General features: G+C 40.4%; 2 protein-coding genes across 4 annotated transcripts in view; one reads left to right on the forward strand and one right to left on the reverse strand.

Moving 5' to 3' along the window:
• The window catches only part of LOC122790712 (receptor-interacting serine/threonine-protein kinase 2-like), a 652,068-nt gene that overhangs the window by 328,478 nt on the left and 303,279 nt on the right, over positions 1-20,311 (reverse strand). The window lies entirely within an intron of this gene.
• LOC122790713 (receptor-interacting serine/threonine-protein kinase 2-like) overlaps positions 6,825-20,311 on the forward strand; it is a 1,224,079-nt gene continuing 1,210,592 nt past the window's right edge. The window contains exon 1 of one of the 2 annotated variants that reach the window (XM_044058270.1): positions 6,825-7,215. The gene's annotated coding sequence lies outside the window, so the exon portion shown is untranslated. The remainder of the gene's footprint in view (positions 7,216-20,311) is intronic. The other variant, XM_044058271.1, reaches the window with a different exon arrangement.

The following is a 20,311-nucleotide window of genomic DNA, read 5'->3' on the forward strand; positions in this document are numbered from 1 at the left end:
TCATACTGTACCTGAGGAAACGGCCAAGCTGCTAGCTGACAGATTTGGTGCAAACTTCACCCCTGTCCCCACCACCCATACCCCAAAGCATACCTGACACCAGTCCTCTGCTTAGTATCTCCAAAGAGCAGGTCATATCCGAGCTCTCCAAGACCAAAAACACAGCCTCTATAGGACAAAATAACATCCCAAGTTGCCTACTAAATAATGTAAAACAAGACCTAGCAGAACCACTTGGCACTCTATTTAACCACATCCTCAGCACTGGCTTTGCTCCAGCAGAGTGGAGAACAGCAACAATAATCCCCTTGCACAAAGTGGGCCCTTCAACCGACCCTGGGAACTATGGCCCCATAAGTCTAACCAACCTTATCTGCAAGGCCATGGAAAGAATCATCATGGACCTTATCAGCAAGGACATAGGCAACCTTCAAACTCTTGACCTGACCCAGTTTGGCTTCGTTAAAGGTACATCATGCTTATTAAACCTGACAGACTTCTTTGAGAATGTCACTGACACCCTGGATGAAGGAAAAACAGTACATACCGCCTATCCTGACTTAGCCAAAACTTTTGACACAATTCCTCACTTAGCTATCATTGAGAAACTCTCCCAGTTGGGGATTAACCCTTGCATCACTAGATGGATAGCCATCTGTTTCACCGAACGAACACATACTGTCAAAGATGGGGATTCCACCTCTACCACTAGATCAGTTGCCAGTGGCATACCACAAAGATCTGTGCTGGGTGAGCTACTGCTTGGAATCTATGTTAAGGAAGTCCAGGCAAAAGTAGATGGCCTTTGGCCCACCAAGTTCACTGATGACTGCAAACTGGGTGAGCCCCAACGACGTTAACATATTACAAAAGAGGCTAACACAGACAAATGATTGGTGCCAAAGGCATGGACTAAAATTAAACACAAAAAAAGTGCATTATTATCCCCTTTGCAAAGAGGAAGTCCCCGCAAATTACAATATTGACAGCCACCCCTACCCCAAGCTCAAACACAGCAGTGAGATATTTGAGAACATAGGTTGATAGCAATCTAAACTTTGATCACCATGTGTCCATAACAGTAAATACAGCCTTCTATGTTGCATACCTCACAAGTAAGGGCATTGCATCCAAGACTAGGGATGTTAGAATGCCTTTGTACTCGATCCTCATCAGACCACTATGAGTACAATGCTCACTTTTGCATGTACCTCACCAGACATTAGCTGCAGCTAGAGAGACCACAGAGGTTTCTCACCTAGAAAATTCAGGGACTCCAAAACACGGCCTACGTGGAAAGACTGAAAGTTCTGTCACTGTATTCTATATCTTATAGGCTGTTGAGAGGAGACTTATGTCTGGCCTACACAGCAGTCTCTGACCCTGTCCTAATGGAAATGTTGCATATTTGCAAATCAAATGGGACAAAGGTCACTCATTGTAGGGATCTCAACCTAGCCTATGACATTAACAGCACAATGCTGGAGATAGAGAGAGAGAGATATCTTCCCATAGATTGCCACTTCTCTGGAATAAACTCCCAATTCACATGAAGCAGAACTCCTCAAGGACCCTATTCAAGCGCAACCTTGACAGCTGGATGAAGACTGCAAATTCACTCTGGGGGTGGCACCTATGTCCCTCATGGACAGGGTAGTGGGTGCTAATCATAGACTCGCTATGCAAATAATTTATAACAAGACTAGGCTTGTAAAGGCCCCAAGGCCATTAGCCTAGTAACCTCCTCTGAAAACTGAGCTTGCAGCCACGATTAACTCCTCTGAAGACAAAAATCCTCCACGAAGGCCTGTTTTAAATGAACAGCTGGTGCTAGAACCAAGAGCTAAAACTGAATGCCAAGAAACGTATAATCGTAGCCTTCAGCAAACAACACACCCTGTGTAAATATCACATTGACAATTTGCCATGAAAGTTGATCCTGAAGTTAGGGATCTGGGAACTTGTTTTGATCACCATGTATCCACTGCTGGAATCAAGTTTTTTTTCATTGCACAGCTTATATCAAAGGTATGGTGTGTAGGTCCAGAGAGATCATAGCTCCAGTGTATTCAGTACTCACTACAGTGATCACAGAGTGCAATAGCCACTTTGGTATGTATTTATCCAGATACCCATCATCGTTAGAATGTCCACACCACTTTCTCAAAAAAATATTATATATCAGGGGCAAAAAACATAAAAGCTATACTGTCTCATAGCCCTATCCTTTTCCATATAATCTTACAGGCTTCTGCAAGGAGATATCTGGCTAACATATAGAGTTTCAAATGACGGTTTCCTGTCACGCTTATTAAACATTTGTAAGTCTACTGGTGTCAGAAACACCAACCCGAAGAATACAAGTCTCTTATACAACACAAACTGTGCAGAAAGGCTAGGTATGTATCACACAGAATCCTGCTTCTACAAAACTGCCTTCCACTGCAAGTTAAGCAAAGCAAGTCTCTTAATCTGTTCAAACGGGTCTAGTTTGAAATCCCAACGCCCAAAATATTGATGTTAAAATCCTGAGATGAAAATCACAAAACTGCAGAAACTCGAACATCGGATTTTTACGAAGGTATTATACATTTGGCCACATGGTAACAAAACTGACACCGAGGTAAGTAAGCCCACCTAGGTAGGGGGCTATGCCCCCACCCCACCCCCAACTATACATGCCAAACTCCGGGATCACACTACAGTGGAGACAAGGGCATGTTGGCCAAGTGCATACTTACCCTCATAAAAATCTGCCGTTCAAATTCCAGCGGTTTTGTGATTTTCATCTCGGGATTTCAAAGTAGACCTGTTCAAACACATCTAGGATGACTGGTTAGGAAACTGAAAATTCACCCTGGTCCCTCATGGATAGTGGAAGCATGTAAACATCCAAACATTCACAAGTTATAAATACCCACGGGCACTGGTATGTATACTGTACAAGGACTATATGTCTAGGCTTCATACAATCCTCACAGATTGATAGCCTAGTAAGACCCTATGAATCTATGAACCTGTAAGTAAAAATCTGATAATGCCCCCCCCCCATACAGAAAAATGGATTTCTGGATTAATTCCTTATTTAATCCCAGTTCAACTTTATAGATCATCTCACAGAAAAATGCATAATACTGTCACCACACTCACATTCCCAGAAATTAAAGAAGATGAAGAAAAAAAAAAGATTTAAGCACTTTCCCGTACACAAGCGCAAAATGGGTTCTGCAAAATAACCTTACACATATTACCTTTACGCTTATCTATAATAAAATACAAGATATTCATTTAAAAACAAAATTTGTGTCTTATTACTTGAACACAATTACATGGTAATTACAGGTTAGTGGCACTGCATGAAGCATCGGAGACCATCCATGTGCAACTAACAGTGGGCAAAACTGCCTTTCAGTTTGTAGCCTGCTACAGACCACCCTCCCAAACTCAGGAACCCCATTCGGCTTTCCAGAGAACACTGGAGAATATGAAGGTCTCTCCAAACACCATTATATTGGTTGACTTCAACTACCCAAACATAGACTGGGAGCACTACTCAAGCCCCAACACCCTCGCCCAACGGTTCCTAGAATTTATAAACTCAAATGCTATGGAACAACTGGTCACCACTCCTACAAGAGGGGAAAACATATTGGACCTGATCATCACCAACATGGGGACTCTATGTTCCATACCAGAGGTATACCCCTCATTGGTAAGATCTGACTATAAATTAATCTCACTGGACATCCATATCCCGTCCCCACCCCCAGCCAAGGAAACTATGGTGAATAACTTCTCAAAAGCAAACTTCACACTTCTCAAAACTGAGGTGGAATCCTTCAAAGTCCCCGGGTCAATGGAAAATACGGCCCAAACCGCAGAATCCTTTACAAATGCTTTCTATGGACACCTACAGGAATGCATGGATCGTGCTATCCCAAATAAAACCAAGACTCATTCCTCCAAAGGCAGGAGACCTGTCTGGTGGACCCCAGCCATAAATAAGCTGTACAACAGAAGGAGGAAGCTACTACATGATAGAGCAAAATCCCAAAAAGGGAAGGCATCTCTGATCAGTACTAGCAAGAAACTACGATCTCTCATAAAATCATCTAAGGCCAGCTTCAAAAGAAAAATTGCACAAGATGCTAAAGATAATCACAAGGCCTTCTTTAGTTATGTCAGGAACCTGGGTGGCAACTCCCAGATATGCTCTGAGTTAGTTCAAAATGACAAAAAATACACTGAACCCACAGGCATTGCCAACATCCTGGCAGACAGGTTCAGTGCAAACTCCCCCCCCCCCCAAAACAGAAAATGTCTATCCCAACAGAGTGTAGCCTCCCTGACATCACAGATGCACAGGTGAGAGCTGCCCTCTCCAAAGCAAAAAACACAGTATCAATGGGACCGAACGGTGTCCCGGGCTGCATCTTACACAAACTACAAGAAGAAATGAACCCTTACATAAAGTCACTGTTCAATCTCAGCCTTACTACAGGATATGTACCCAAGGAATGGCGTACAGCAACAGTGGTCCCACTCCACAAAGGTGGTGCCACAACGGACCCCGGAAACTATCGCCCTATAAGCCTGACTTGCCTGGTCTGCAAAGTTATGGAGCGTATCATCATGAAACTCATAAACAAAGACATTGGGATCCTCCAAACACTGGATCCTACCCAGTTCGGCTTTGTTAAGGGCAGATCTTGCCTCTTGAACCTGGTCGACTTCTTTGAAACAGTCACCAAGGCCATAGATGAAGGGAAGGTAGTCCACACAGCCTACCCGGACCTCGCAAAAGCCTTTGACACAATACCCCACTCGGGCATCATAAATAAGCTCACCAGCTTAAATATCAACCCCTAAGTCACAAGATGGGTTGAAAACTGGCTCAGGGATAGAACCCACATGGTCAGAATTGCAGGTGCCATGTCAGACTCTAAACCAGTTACAAGTGGCGTCCCACAAGGCTCAGTCCTGGAACCTCTCTTGTTCGGCATATATTTCTCTGAGGTACAGGCTAACATGGAAGGACTATGGCTGACCAAGTTCGCAGATGACTGCAAACTAGGTGCCATAATCGACTCGCCGACTGACACAAGCATCCTCCAAAAGGGTCTCACAGAGACAGATAACTGGTGCCAGAGCCATGGCCTAAAGCTAAATGCCAAAAAGTGCATAGTCATCCCCTTTGGGAAAAACAAAGTACCCACAAATTACCACATAGGTGGTAATCCACTAAGTACGGAAGAAGTAATTAGGGATTTGGGGACCCAAGTAGATAGCAATCTCTCCTTTGACAATCACATTGCCAAAGTGGTTAGAAAGACCTTCTATATAGCCCACCTTATCACGAAAGGGTTCACATCTAGATCAAGAGAGGTCATTGTGCCCCTCTACTCATCACTCATCAGGCCCATAACTGAATACAATGTCATATTTGGGATGTACCTTACCCGACACCTTCAGCAACTGGAAAGACCCCAAAAGTACCTCACCAAGAGGATCAAGGGACTCAAAACAGATGCCCTACGCAGTTAGGCTAAAGAAACTCCAGCTCTACTCAGTTGCTTACCGCCTACTCAGAGGCGATCTGTGCCTGACGTATAAAGCCATGTCCAACCCAGAATTAATGGACATGCTCCACCTCAGGAAATCCAAATCTCTTAGAGCTACACGCTCCAGGGACTTAAACCTCAGCACAGAAATAAATAGGACATGCTGAAGGAACAGATTCATATCCCAGAGGCTCCTCTCACTCTGGAACAAAATCCAAATCCATGTTAGGCAGAGTCCCTCAATGACCCTCTTCAAGAGAAATCTTGACGAATGGATGGGAGATCATAGGTTTACCCCTGGGATCTCTTCTGTGTCCCTACTTGACAGAGACACAGTAAACTAACCTCAAAAGGGCTATCTTCTGTGACCTACTATACAGAGGCACAGTCAACTAATCTAAAAGGGTGGCGAAAGCCAAACACACTCTGGCTAGGCTTATAAATGCCCTAGGGCAGATAGCCTAGTATCAACCTATGAACCTATAACAAAATCAAGGCACAATTAAGCAACCCATATAGCAAACGAAGCATTTTATACACTTTCTTCACTGAAAAAAGTTAAGTTTAAGAAATATACACATTTCCCAACATTTGCTACTGCAGGCAAAATTATACCTCTCAACTGTCCAAATGTTTGCCTCATATTTGTGGTCCACTCATAAAATGTGTGGTTTTCTGGAAAATCACTTGGATGAGCAGAGGACTGCAGTCGCCAAGTAATGGCATACATTTCTGGGTTTAAGACTTCAAAGCTTTAAGGAAATGTATGTAAACACAAGCCCTGTTACTTTAGCAACGTTCTAAGTTTACAATAGCAACATTTAAAATATGTCCCTATTTTTGGTCCTTTCATTGCCCCGCATTTTGTCAGGCTTTGTCCAGATTTCCTGCACTAACAGATTGAGAGGTATGGGCAGGTTTAGATCTTTAAAGTATCCTTGATTTTGACTCAAATTTTAGCTCCATCCCTGTTAACCCCCCGGCCCCCGAAAAAAATTGTGAACTTTGGAGAAAAAAGTGGTGAATCACACTTAACAAATAATGACAATTAAAGAAAAGAGCCCCTGACTGTACCGAGAGATTTGTCTCTGATTGTTTGAGAGCTCTGATTTTTTTTTATTTTATTTTATTTCAGCATGTCAGGATGGTCCTGCCGAAAAACACAGTAGTCAAGCTCGAATCCCATTTCACGGCCGGAAAGGTGTTCTATTTCATATTTTATTTAGAAGAATATGATCGAGAAATATAATACACAAAAATTACCTTTTGTACTAAAGAGAGGAAAACAGCAGCCATTAGAAAGATTGAATCCGGCGCGATTATGTAACCCTGCTCCTTTGCCCGCCAGTGACATTATCTGTGACGTTACATGGTCCCTTCAGCCGAGGGACTCTCCAGCGACCATTCCGCTATGCATAGTAATGTGTCAATAATTAAACTGCGGAATCCCCGTAGAAGGAGCAGTAGTTACCGGAAAGGGAAACTGTGCGGTTGTCCGGGAAGGCAATGTTATCGTCAAACTCTAGTACTGATACAGCAGAAGAGAGCAGCTAACACTGTTACTGAGTATTTCTGGAGTTATAATTATATTACTGTCGGGACTCCCGTGGATGGGAACCAAACCTTGTCACGGACGGAGTCACTAGCACAGCAGGTGAGTTAAGCAGCTAGATTTGGACCTGTCTGCATATGGAATGAGGGTGTACCAACCCCGAATGGAAACAATGTGTACTGTTAGGCAGGGGCACCATCACTAACGTGTACTGCTTCAGTTAGGGGATCCCGGACTGTTTGATGTTTTCTCTGCTTGAAATCTGCTGACCTTTCCCAGCTGCTTTCATATCCATGATAATTGTTATGGCTGTAGTTCTTTACTAGCCGCTCGTCTGTGGTTCACCCCAGCAGCTTTCACATGTCACTTGGTGGGAGGTAATAGTTGTGTGAGTTTATGCTTTAGAGCATCTGTATCATGTCTCTCAATTGACCATATTTTCACAAAATATCCAGATTTTTACATCATATTTTTGGTCTGTGCCTCATAAAATTTGTTTTCCGGCAAATCATAGACAGGCGTCATATCCCCAAGAAAATACATGCTAACACAAATCCTGTTATTCTATCTACTTTCTAAGTTTATAACAGCAATATTTAAAAGCTGCCCCTATTTTTGGACCTTTGAGTCCCCATTATTTTAGGCTTTGTCTATATTTCTTGCACTAAGAGGTTGAGAGGTATGATCTGTAGAGATCCCTGCCATCACTTCTGGTCAAGCAGACATGACTATATCTTGTAAAGAGTGAGAGAAAACTAAACAAGTTTGAGTGCGTGTATATGTTTTTAGCATGTTATCCATGGCATGGAGGACTTTTTACGCTTGCACTTGTGTTGCCATTGGTGCTTGGATCTCATTTTATTTTTACATTTTTTAACAGGATAATGCACTGATCTTAGTGGAACATTGATAGCCACAGCGGGGGAGCATTTCACAATTTAAAATAGACAACAGACACAGGACCGGCCTTAGATCAACTGGTGCCCTAGGCAAAAGTGCTGCACAGCGCCCCCATCCTGGTCTGCCTACATCACATAAATACTGGAAAAGCACTCCTGATAGATCGGCGCCATAGGTGGCCGCCTAGTTGGCCTATGCCTAAGGCCGGATATGAACAGACATCTGATCCTTCCTTTTTACTGCACCACTGCTGTATTACCACATACTATCCTTCGTGGGATAGACTGCCCCTGTCTGCATGATGGGATGAGGGTGCCGTCATTGCCTAGATGTGCTCATATGTCTGCTTTTCTTCCCACTCCAGTTAGCCACTTATTTATAGTGGATCCAAGCAGTCCATTAAGCATGCAGTTCCTATCTGTGCTAACATAAGGCACCACAAAGGATGTAGTTGAGGTGCATGCATGTAGAGCATAGTGGTATATCCTCCTGGACTCCACCAGGATGCAGTGTGCTCCTCATACCCTCCTCAGAGAGAGCAAGAGCTGGCTGTCAGCTTCGCCATTCCATTTCTTTAAGCGTAATGTTGGCACTTTCCAGTTTATCTTGACAGATTCAAGTCCCCCAAAACTATAATTCTGCTTGCTTTGCAGCTGAGCTTTTATCTTGTATCACCTTCAGATCTTTGTTCAATGCCCAGTACTTCACTTTCACCCTACATAATTATTTTCTGCCTTCTGTCCAACCAGTAGGTAAACATCTTGTCTTTTGTAGCCTGCACTCTGTTTTGTTTTTCCCTGATGTGTTTATTATATATTTTCCCCTTCACTAACAAATATTGCAGCTTTTGTACTCCTTTTCCCTTTCTGTGTCTGTTATACATTTCATGGCCTAGGGAAGTAATTACAGGTAAGTAAATATTGTGGGAAGAAATATCCAGGGAATGTTGTGGCTAGGCTTGTATAGGCCATAGGGCCGATAGCCTAGTACCAACCTATGATAACCATCTTCTATTCTCTGCAGATATTAGCCCATGTTTCAGTTACTTGTACAGTGTCAGCCTTTCTCTTCTTTCCTTCCCATCTTTCCTCATTGTGGCTCACTTACCTCGGCTCGTTCCCAAAGTTTCATCTGTTACAGCTGCCGGCACTTTTGTTTGTGTCTTTCAGCTTTTCCCGGTTAGGGGTCGCCACAGCGGAACTCTGGTCCGCTAATGATTGGTAGTTGATTTTTACGTGCCCAGTTACCAGCCCTGATGCACAACCTTCAACAAAGGTATGCCCATTCACGAATGTCTCCACGAAGAAGACGCTCTAGCTGAGAATCAAACCGGACAGCGTCTTACTGTGAAGCAACAATGCTTTTCTGTGCACCCCCCCAACCTTGACTCCTTTCCCTTTAATCTCATTTAATTTTATGAATCTGTATTGCATGTAACACAGTGATGTAAAATAACCTTTGAAATTGCTTGTCAGTTATCCATGGACTTGTGCCAGTACTTCTTTTCTGAGGAGGAATGAGGTTTAAAGACCTTGAATGTAGATGTGATATTGAATGATAACATTCACAGAGTATTACATTCAGAATGTATATATGCCAACTAATGTTGCTTGTGAGTCTTCTGGAGTGTTACTGGCATATAATGTTCTCAAATCGAACAATGCTGGGTTATATGCATTTATTTGCTTTATATTTCTCAGGCTAACACTGTGCCAGTGCAGTAACCAAGTTCAGACAGTATTTTGCAGGCCTCTGTGATGTTCTTATTCATTCCAAGGAGGTTGTATATGTGAGAGGGAAGATTCTGGGGATAGTACCCCTCCCCCTACACACACACACACACACACACACACACACACACACACACACACACACACACACACACACAGTATTTTGTTTTATGCTTGAATGTTTATGCCTTTTTTTCCAATTGTATATTTTTATGTATTTGCTTTTCTTTTTATCATCCTTCCTTTCTGAAGGTATTGTTTTTCTTGATACTTTAGTTTTCTTCTTTCACTTACAAATCTACTCGTCTTCAACAGTGTACATCGATTTTAATAATTTCACCCTAAGACTGCTATGTCACAGTATGGAGCTGTTAGTCTTATGTGGGTGTCACTACTGTTAAAAAGCAATGATATTTTGTCTTCCACAAGAGCTCTTTTTTATCATGCAAATTCTGGCATTTGATCTTGTTGCTTACTTCCTAAGTAAATTAATAGAAAAAGAATAAATGTCTTCCACACTTGGCATGGAGGGAGCCATACATCTGTAGACACTGTTCTTTAAAAGCAGAATGTCATAAAGAATAGAGCCTAGAATGATTCTTAATTTTGTGTTTTTTTCCTGGCCTTGTATTAAACTTGCAGTATGCAGTGCACTACATGCAAATGGCAAAAGGCAAAGTGAACGCAAGATAAATATAAACATCAATATTTTACCTGACTGACTGAAGGGGATACCTATTGAAATTTTGGGACTCAAATGCCAAGTCCCAGCATTAAAAGAAATTCCAAAAATGCAGGAGAAGGGTGACTGTCAAACATCACTTTTCTCCTTCAAACTTCCTTTTTGCACACACACACACACACACACACACACACACACACACACACACACACACACACACACCTAAGTTATATATAACAGCTCTGAGATCATCATATCTCTGAGAAAAGGGAATATTCCAAGAAATGGAAGTTGTGACCGTAAAGAAATGGAAGTTGCGACCGTAATAAATGTAAGTGAAGGTTTTAAGCCATACTGTCTCCGTGTTACAAGACTGTGCAGTCTGAGTCATGACCTTTTAAATGGTAATCAACTAAGGGGCTTTGGTGTACACTACCCACATTGTGCGTTTTGTCAATGCCTGGTTTGCTTAGCACTAAGTTCAAGAAAAGGCTTTTTATGCTTTTACTGCTGCTTACAATTATTTCTTTTATAGTTTTGGTTTTACACACCATTTCAAAATGACCAAGCTTTTTGTGCAACATATTTTACACTGTGCTGGAGATGCCTCATTAAGATCATAAACGCAATAAAATCAAGGGCTTTCCTTTTATATTCACTGTAATACCTTTGCTTAAATGTTTTACTGTGTTCACTTGTTTTTTCTTTTTCTCTTTTTTTTTTTTACCATGCCATGGCTTGCAATTTATTTTGTATACTTTTATACCTGTCTTTATTTCATCCATCTAAAACTTACATTGAGTAATGCGAATAATAGTAAGAGATGGAAACCGCTTCCCTTAAACTTTAATACATCACATTTCTGCTCTGCCTAGTATAAGCCTAACTTAAGATTAAAACAGAGTGCAGAGCTAAAACATTTGCACTAATACACGTGAGAGTAATTTAAATAAAACAGTGATCTCTGTTTTTTAATTAACTTATTGAATTATCACTTAAGTCATTGGCAAAAGTATATTTATATAAAAGAAAACAAACCATGTTGACGTGTTCACAGTTGTAAACAATATACATCGCGTACATTCTTTTATACAGCTATCATCAGTCCAGTATTACACAAATTGCCCAATTTCTGCCTTTCCTTAAAATTCACTCCTCTTCCAAAACATTCTGCATGTATTATTCCCACAATTCCCATTTTTCCCCCATGTAATTTGTTCCTACGCTTTTCTAAAATGCTATTTTCGGTTCTTTTATCTCTGTTACAGTAGTCACTACCACACCTCTCAACCTCTTAGGGCAAAACATCTGGACAAAGCCTAAAATGATGGGGGGACAAATAGGGATGGATTTTAAACATTGCCCTTACAAACTTAGAAAGTTGATGGAATAATAGGTTTTGCATTAGCATGAATTTTCCAAAGGATGTAGCATCTAAACTAAAATGTTTGTCATTATTTAATGATGTCAGTCCTTGGCTATTTGCCACAAAGGGACAGATTTTAGGAGAAACACTCCAAAAAATATGAGACACAAATGTGGATATTCTGTGAAAACCTGTACAGTTGAGAGGTATAGTCACTACTTCATATACAGTTGGTTTAGAGTGATTTCAATTTTTTAGTAATTGTTTTTTTGGCAGTCTTCAGAATTAAACTTAACAAGACCTTACCATGTCTAGGCAATTGAGATTCTGTATCCCAGCTCAAAAATAATTTCCTTATTTACGCCCATTTGCTCACCCAGTATTTCTTGCACTGAGAGGAGGTGTTTTGTTATCTGACCCCCCCCTCCCCATGCAAGCCTGTTTATAGACAGGCATGACAGCAGAGGAAGTCACTTGCACTGAATGATGTATTTCTGAATTAGGGTGGAATTACACTGAGAACAACACTAGAAATCTGGCACGTGTATTTTCTTAACTACTATATTGCTAACCAGTCATTGTTACAAAGATTACGTTTGAACTGACTTTCATAAAGGGATAATGTCTTAAAATATTTTCAGCAGTTAAAAGCAATCTGTTTGTTTACTTTATTTTTCTTTAATGTTGTTAACTGGGTAAGTGGGCAGGTCAAGGGATCCCGTTCAGCCTTGAACTGGGCCAAGCAGGCAAAAACAAGAAAGACAAAAAAAGTATAACATTTAAGTTCAAATGAATGAGCACTTAAGTATATTCAGTCTTAATACACAAAGTAAGAGGTCTGTAAATACAAAACCGTATGTACACGATGCAACAGTAATATAGACAAATGACAGTAAATACTTACTATTGAGAAAAAAGGACTCCCCGACACATTATTCAGAAGGTGACTCAGGATATGTGTTGGAAATTAGTAGAAGGTGGACTTAAAGTAGAGGAGGGCAGAAGAACATTAACCCAGGAATGTAAAGCAGTTACAGTTTGGTAAGATGAGAGTGAAGGGCTTTTTATAAATGGAATGAAGATGTCTATTTGTTGGATATCTTCTGATAGGGAGTTCCAGAATGGTGGGGCAGTTTTTGAGAAGGATCTTTCACATACAACAAGGGTGAAGGAAGGCTTGTAAAGCTGATCAGTGTCAGAAAATTGGAGGGAGTAGGGGGAGCATTTAATCGGAGATTTATTGAGAAGGGTGGACACTATACTGTGGTGCAGATGTTTAATATTAAGAGTGATTACGATCAAAGATGCTCTAAGGCTAACATGTAGCCATTTATCCTTATTCAGAGCAGTACAATGATGTTCACTGTACTTTTGACAGGTGGCTAAATCAAAATAATTTGATTTTCTGCCGACTGAAGCTATGTAGTGTTTTTAGGAGCAAAGAGAGATGATGGGTAGCACATATTCCAGTCTAGAAAGTAATACATTAGTCGCAATAGATTGTCTGGGATTTGTAGTTTGAAGGTTACAAATTTTGTAGAAAATGTTTAGCTGAGAGAGTGCTTTGCATTTGGAACTTGGTATGTTTATGAAAGTAGATTCTGGTCAAAAAGAAAACCAAGATAGGTTCTTGGGAAAATACTAGGTGAACTGCCCTAGTGGGCTGTTTTATGCTTAGTCAAGTTCCCTTTCATGATAATTGAACCCTGTAGTTTGAGTCTGTGAGGTAAACACTTTAACCATTATGCTAACCCCTCCCTGCTAGGTTCATACTTAAATACTATGCTAGCTGCCTTTGCAGGCCATTTTAAGCTGAGTCAGTTTCCTTTCAAAGGTGAAAATCAAACCCTGTACCTTGTGTTTGTGAGGTAAGCACCATATCCATTACACCAACCACCAGCGGTATTCACTAAAGGAGAACCTGAGAGGTCAGAAATGATGTATCTGCTGTAAGTGAATACTTTCCTCAGTCTATGCAACAGTCCATAACTCAAGAAATTATCATTATGGGAGACTTAAATATAGACTGGACAACGTGTAACGCAATTAACCCCAGTAATCCTATCAATCTCTATGGCTTTACACAACTTATCCAAACACCTATTAGGATTGATAAAAAATCTAACAGACAATCAATACTCGATTGGACATTGACTAACAAACCTCACTTTTATCAACATTCTAGCAGTTTATCTGAATCGACCATATACCTACCTATCTATTAAGGCAAGATATTAATCCCTTCAAATATAGCACTTTTTGCCAAAGCTGTAATAAAAGAATTAATCTTTCAGCACTTTGTAGGCTTGCAAAACAATGTAGCTGGTCCCCACTTAAGAATCTGCCCTTAGACAACGCGGTAGAATATTTTAGTAACACCTTCCTAAACATTCTGAACAGTTTAGCCCCTCATAGAACAATTTGAACAAAAGCTAAATATACCCCATGGTTTAATTAAAGAAACTACAAATCTCAAGGTAAGAGACGAGACCTGGGAAGTATGGCGCATCTGTAAAACTCAAAATAATTGAACTGCATTTCAGCAAATTAGAAATAAGGCAAAACATCAAATCACTATTGACAAAAATAGCTACTAAGAACTACTACACTAACTTACAACAGAAACACCAGCAAAATCCTCAAAAATTTTGGAACACAATCAAAACTATCCTTCATCCTGGACAAAACTCTACCCCTTTCCCCAATATACAAAACTACACTGGAACCACTGCAGAAAAATTTAATAAATACTTCACAGAAAGTATTTTATCTCTAGCTTAAAATAATAACTTTGATCCAATATCACTTCTGAAACCTTCCAATAAGAAAGAATACTCTCTCTTTCCAGCCCATCTCTACTGCTACCATATACAAACTATTAAAGAAACTTAAATCTACCACATTAGCTGCAGATAACCTGCCAGCTAATACTTAAAATTAGCATAAGAAGCTATATTCTATCCAATTTCAATCCTCATAAAGAGATCTATTGTAGAACAATATGTTCCTTTAATATGGAAAACTGCTTACATAATCCCCCTACATAAGGGAGGCATCTCAACAGAACTTTCAAATTACAGACCTGTTGCCATTTAGTCCGCACTATCAAAAGTCCTTGAAAGATGCAATTCATTTTCAACGTCTACTATACCTTACCACCAGTAACATTCTAACCAACTCCGAACAGGGGTTTAGACCTTATCACAGTACAATAACTGCTTTTCAGAGTTTTACTAACACCATTAATCAACTTAGAAATGAAGGCAAAATAGTTTCAGCTGTCTTCCTTGATATGTCCAAGGCATTTGATATAGTTTCTCATCCCAAATTACAAACTGTTCTTTCCAAATTAAACCTCAGCCTTCCATTCTGCTGTCATGTGGTTTCATAGTTATCTAGACAGTGGCCAACAAGCAGTAAAATGGCAGCATGACCTCTCCCCACTTCTTCCCATTACCTTAGGGGTCCCATAAGGATCAGTCCTTAGGCCTTTACTTTTCAGTATCTTTACAAATGACCATAGTACTGCTACTTTATTAGCTTCCATTATCCAGTATGCAGATGACACAACACTTATATGTGCTGCACCTACACTTCAACATCGACAAGACATAACCAAGAAGTCCTTCTCTGATATTGAATTATGGCTATCTAAATCTCAGCTCATACTTAACACCCCCCAAAAAACAAAACTTGTGATCTTCCATCCTACTAGACTCTTGTACATCTCTAACTCCTTCTGTTTTACTTCTGGCAGTAATACAAAAATCATTCCTGAATCTCAATCAAAATTACTTGATGTTATAGTTAATAATAATCTACGGTTTGATCTACATATATCCCAAACAATAAAGAAAGTTCATAAAAAACTAGGTATGTTATACAGGAACAAAAAAATCCTAACTTATATTTCTAGGATTGCTATTTCTAGAACCCTTTTCCTGTCAACCTTGCTGTATGCCGCCCCATTCTTGTTAATCTAAAAAAGGCAGATCTAAAGAAACTTGATATATGCTATAACAATATAGCAAAGTTTGCTACTGACTGCCCACATCATGAGCACCACTGTTGCTCCTTAAAAAAACTATCTTGGCTAGAATTACCACAGCTATTATTATATAATCAACTAATCATGGCACACAAACTATTATATCGGGCTGAAAACATTCCAGCTCTGTTAAACATATTAAAACCTTATGTTACCAACCGTAGTCTTAGATATGAAAATAAATCACTACTACAAGTGAGCAAATCAACCAGTACTGGTGGTGGTTCCTTATATTCTCAGAATGTAGAAAAAGTTTGGAATTCTTTTCCTCTTACTATTAGAACTACTGTCAATGCTCATCAGTTTAAAAATTCCCTAAAAGTTCCCTTAGTGACAGTTGGCTTTGTACATGTACTAGCCCAGGCTAAGTGATTATATAATTACTTGCTCTTACTATTCTAGCTCTTTCCAACTAATTGATAAATTCAAATTTTCTTAAGTTTGTTATATTTAACTGAATTGTTACTTTAAAGAACTTGTATTTACTGTATCTCTCAATTTGTATAGCATATCTCTTAATTTGTGTTTTGAATTATGTATTGTCTGAAAAATGTTATTGATTATGCTGTAAAATTTCTGTAATAGTGTGTATTTGTACTTTTAAGATGCATGTGGAGCTTTTATCCCCGGGCCTCCGCTGAAGACGGGTTTTACACCCAGTCTGACTTTCCCAGTTACCAAGTGTAAATAAATAAATAAGTGCCAAATGCTATCAGTGCACTTTTGTTTGTACAAACAGTGGATTTATTAGAATCAACACAGTTCCAAATACTGAAAAACCCTTTCTGAAATGCAGCTTGCGGAGTATCGGGTTATTTGCTGACTTTTTAAAAGTACAATGTCATCTGCGTATAGAATACAGTTGGTATGAGAGTTGGCCTGGGGAAAATCATTTATAAACAGTAACAAGAGGCGAGAGGGGCAAGAGCGGATCCTTCAGGAACACCTTTGTTGGTTGTTCCAGACATGAGGGTTTGGTTAGGTCCTAGGAGAAGGCATGTTTAAGTAGATAGCTAGTGAACTATTTGTTAGAGGTAGGTATATTGTGTGTAAAGATATCATAGTTTGAAGAGAATTAGGGTGGAATGTGGGCAGAGTCTTTGAGCCAATATTCGAAAATGGTAATCAGTTTTAAAGGATGCTGAACAGATCAACATTTGATATGGGACCATTTTGTTATTTATGCTACAAATGGTAATCTTGACTGATAGGGATTTGAGAAGGTCAGACTCTTGGGGAAGAACCAGTGTTTATAAAGAGGTCATAAGAAGAAGGATTTTTTAAATGTTTTTTTAATGAGATCATTAACTTGAAGATGTAGAGGAGCTCAAGTAAAAGGAACAGATTTTAGAGAGAAAAATGGAGTTAAAACATACAAGTGATCCACCATGTGTGTATTTCAGTAGCAAAAAATGTATTGGGGAATAATGGAGGGGTAAGGGAAGGAGGTGCATAGACTGCATTTGTAGTGTATGCAAGAAAAATGTGAAAGAGTAAAAACGAAGGTGGAGGAAAAGGCTTTCAAAAGAGTCATAATATGAAAGAGGGATGTAGATGGTTGCAATAGGAAATGAGAGGGAAAGATATGAGAAGTAAGAAGTAGTTGATTATAGCAATGACAAATGCTATGAAGATGTGGACTGAAGTTAGAAAAGGGAGGTGTAAGAGGGGAGCAAAGGAGGAGTGCGGGAGGTGTAAGAAGGGAGCAAGGGAGGAGTGGGGGAGGTGTAAGAAGGGAGCAAGGGAGGAATGGGGGAGGTGTAAAAGGGGAGCAAAGGAGGAGTGGGGGACCTGTAAGAAGGGAACAATGGAGGAGTGGGGGAGGTGTAAGAAGGGAGCAAGGAAGGAGTGGGGGAGGTGTAAGAAGGGAGCAAGGGAGGAGTGGGGGAGGTGTAAGAAGGGAGCAAGGGAGGAGTGGGGAGGTGTAAGAAGAGCAAGGGAGGAGTGGGGAGGTGTAAGAAGGAGCAAGGGAGGAGTGGGGAGGTGTAAGAAGGGCACAAGGGAGAAGTGGGGAGGTGTAAGAAGGGAGCAAGGGAGGAGTGGGGGAGGTGTAAGAAGGGAGCAAGGGAGGAGTGGGAAGGTGTAAGAAGGGAGCAAGGGAGGAGTGGGGGAGGTGTAAGAAGGGAGCAAGGGAGGAGTGGGGGAGGTGTAAGAAGGGAGCAAGGGAGGAGTGGGGGAGGTGTAAGAAGGGAGCAAGGGAGGAGTGGGGGAGGTGTAAGAAGGGAGCAAGGGAGGAGTGGGGGTGGTGTAAGAAGGGAGCAAGGGAGGAGTGGGGGAGGTGTAAGAAGGGAGCAAGGGAGGAGTGGGGGAGGTGTAAGAAGGGAGCAGGGGAGGAGTGGAGTTAGTGAAGTGAAAGAAGGAGGAGGAAAGATGTTTAGGGAAGGGAGAAGGGTAAATAAAAGAAATTAAGTCAGGGGTGGGCAGGAATGGGGGGGTAAAGAAGGGGAGTAGAGTGGGCCAAAATTGTTTCCACTGATATTCAGTCAGTAGATTAAAGTAGAGTAGGGTAGGAAAGAGATAATAGGGGGCTGAACAGAGAGCATGTAGTAGACAGTGGGAGAGAGCCGTGTGTAATAATATAAAAGAGAAAAGATAAGATGAGAGAATAGTGGGTGTAGATAAGATGGAAGAGAGATAAATAAGAGTGTGAAGATAGACTAGTTCTAAGATCAGGTAGGCAGCAGCTTAACAGAACATCAACTAAGGGCTTTAAATCCTTAATGAATGTTGGCAAAAATGTTGTTCTTCCATTGGATTGCCAACTGGCTCCCAGATAGGATGCAGGAAATCCAATATAAGAAGTTACCTCCAGCGAGACCAGTCACCAGTGGCATCCCCAGGGTTTTGTACTGGGACCTCTCCAAAGTAAAAAACAATACCAAAGGGCTCTGGCTGACTGTTTGCAGATGACTGCAAGCTAGGAGATGTCTTTGAAACCTCAAGTGACTTAGCCATCCTGAAGGAGTGTTTGTCTCAAAATCATGGACTGAAACTAAGTGCCAAAATGCATTACTGTATCTTTTGGGAAGTTGTCAACCCCAGGGAACTATCTCATTGCCAATACTCCCTATAAATTGACCCAGTTGTTTGGGATTAGAGTACATATGTGGACAGTGACCTAACCTTTGACCAACATGTGTGTCTTTTTATGGTGCAGAGCTTATAACAAAAGGATTGTGCCTAGATTTAGGGATGTCCTTGCCCCCCATTTACTCATCTCTAATTAGGCCAATCCTTGAGTATAATGCCCCTTTGGCATATATCTGTTCAGACACATGCAACAACTGGAACACCCACAGAGATACGTTACTAAAAGGATACAAGGCCTAAACAACATGTCCTGTATGGACTGACTAAAAGCCCTGTTACTATACTTGGTATCCTACAAATTAAGGGGTGACCTATGTCTGGCCTATAAGGGATCCTCTGACCCAATACTGCAAGTCAAATGGCATCAGAAATATGTGGTGTAGAGATGTAAACATCTTCTGCAACATCAACAAAATAGTTTGGAGGGACAGGTGTATCTCGCAAGGGATACCGCTGCTCTGGAACAGACTGCCGTCCACATAAAGCAAAACTTTTTCCCTGCCCATATTCAAGTTCAACTTGGATCTATAGATGCAAAACAGAAAATTTATCCCAGGACTGCCCTCTGTACACATAATGGACAGAGGCAGCTCCTAAATGCTTTATTCCATGTATGGGATCCCTTAATGTCTATGGTGTGATCCCAGTTATTGTCATTAGGGTTAATGTTTAATTATTGACCATGGGATGGGTAAGGCAAATCTCTATGCAAATGTGATAGGTTAATTCAAACACATAAAAGGAATTTGTCAAGGCTTAAAATAGTTCTCAAGTGCAGCTAGCCTAGCATTTACCTATGAACCAATGAGTTTGTTGCAGTCATTTGCTGGATTTGTAAATCTTAAAGTAGTATTTAGTGTATAAACTGAAAATAAATGTTTTAATTTGGAACTTTATAACATGATTTTAATATATTAACATAGTTTGATCCTGTCAGCAAATAAATATTGTATTGTATATAGTTAACTGAATGTAAAGCTGTTTTTGTTCAGTAAAATTTATTTCTGCAGAAGGATAACTGAAATCTTTCCAGACAGAATCTAACCAGTAGAGTATTGTTTTTATTATTGAAGCCAGTGTGTACGTCTGTATCGGGAAAATCAGTACATGTTTTGCCCTAGGTTTTAACATGATGTTTTAATGTTACCCTAACCTTGGTAGGTAATCAAAAACATTTAGCAGTAATTTATATAAGTTTTGTTAGAATGTAAAGAGGAAGGGTGTGCAACACATTGTAGCTTGGACAAAATTTTTATTAAATATAATTTATCTTTGAAAGTACAGATTTTTTGAACAGTTTGAGATAAGGGGCCAGATTCAGATAGCTTTGCTGCATCACATTGAGTGGATTTATGACACGAGCAATATGTGCGGTTTTAGAA

This window comes from Protopterus annectens, chromosome 16.part0, assembly GCF_019279795.1.
Source record: "Protopterus annectens isolate FY-2018-M chromosome 16.part0, PAN1.0, whole genome shotgun sequence".
Taxonomy (NCBI): Eukaryota; Metazoa; Chordata; order Ceratodontiformes; family Protopteridae; genus Protopterus; species Protopterus annectens.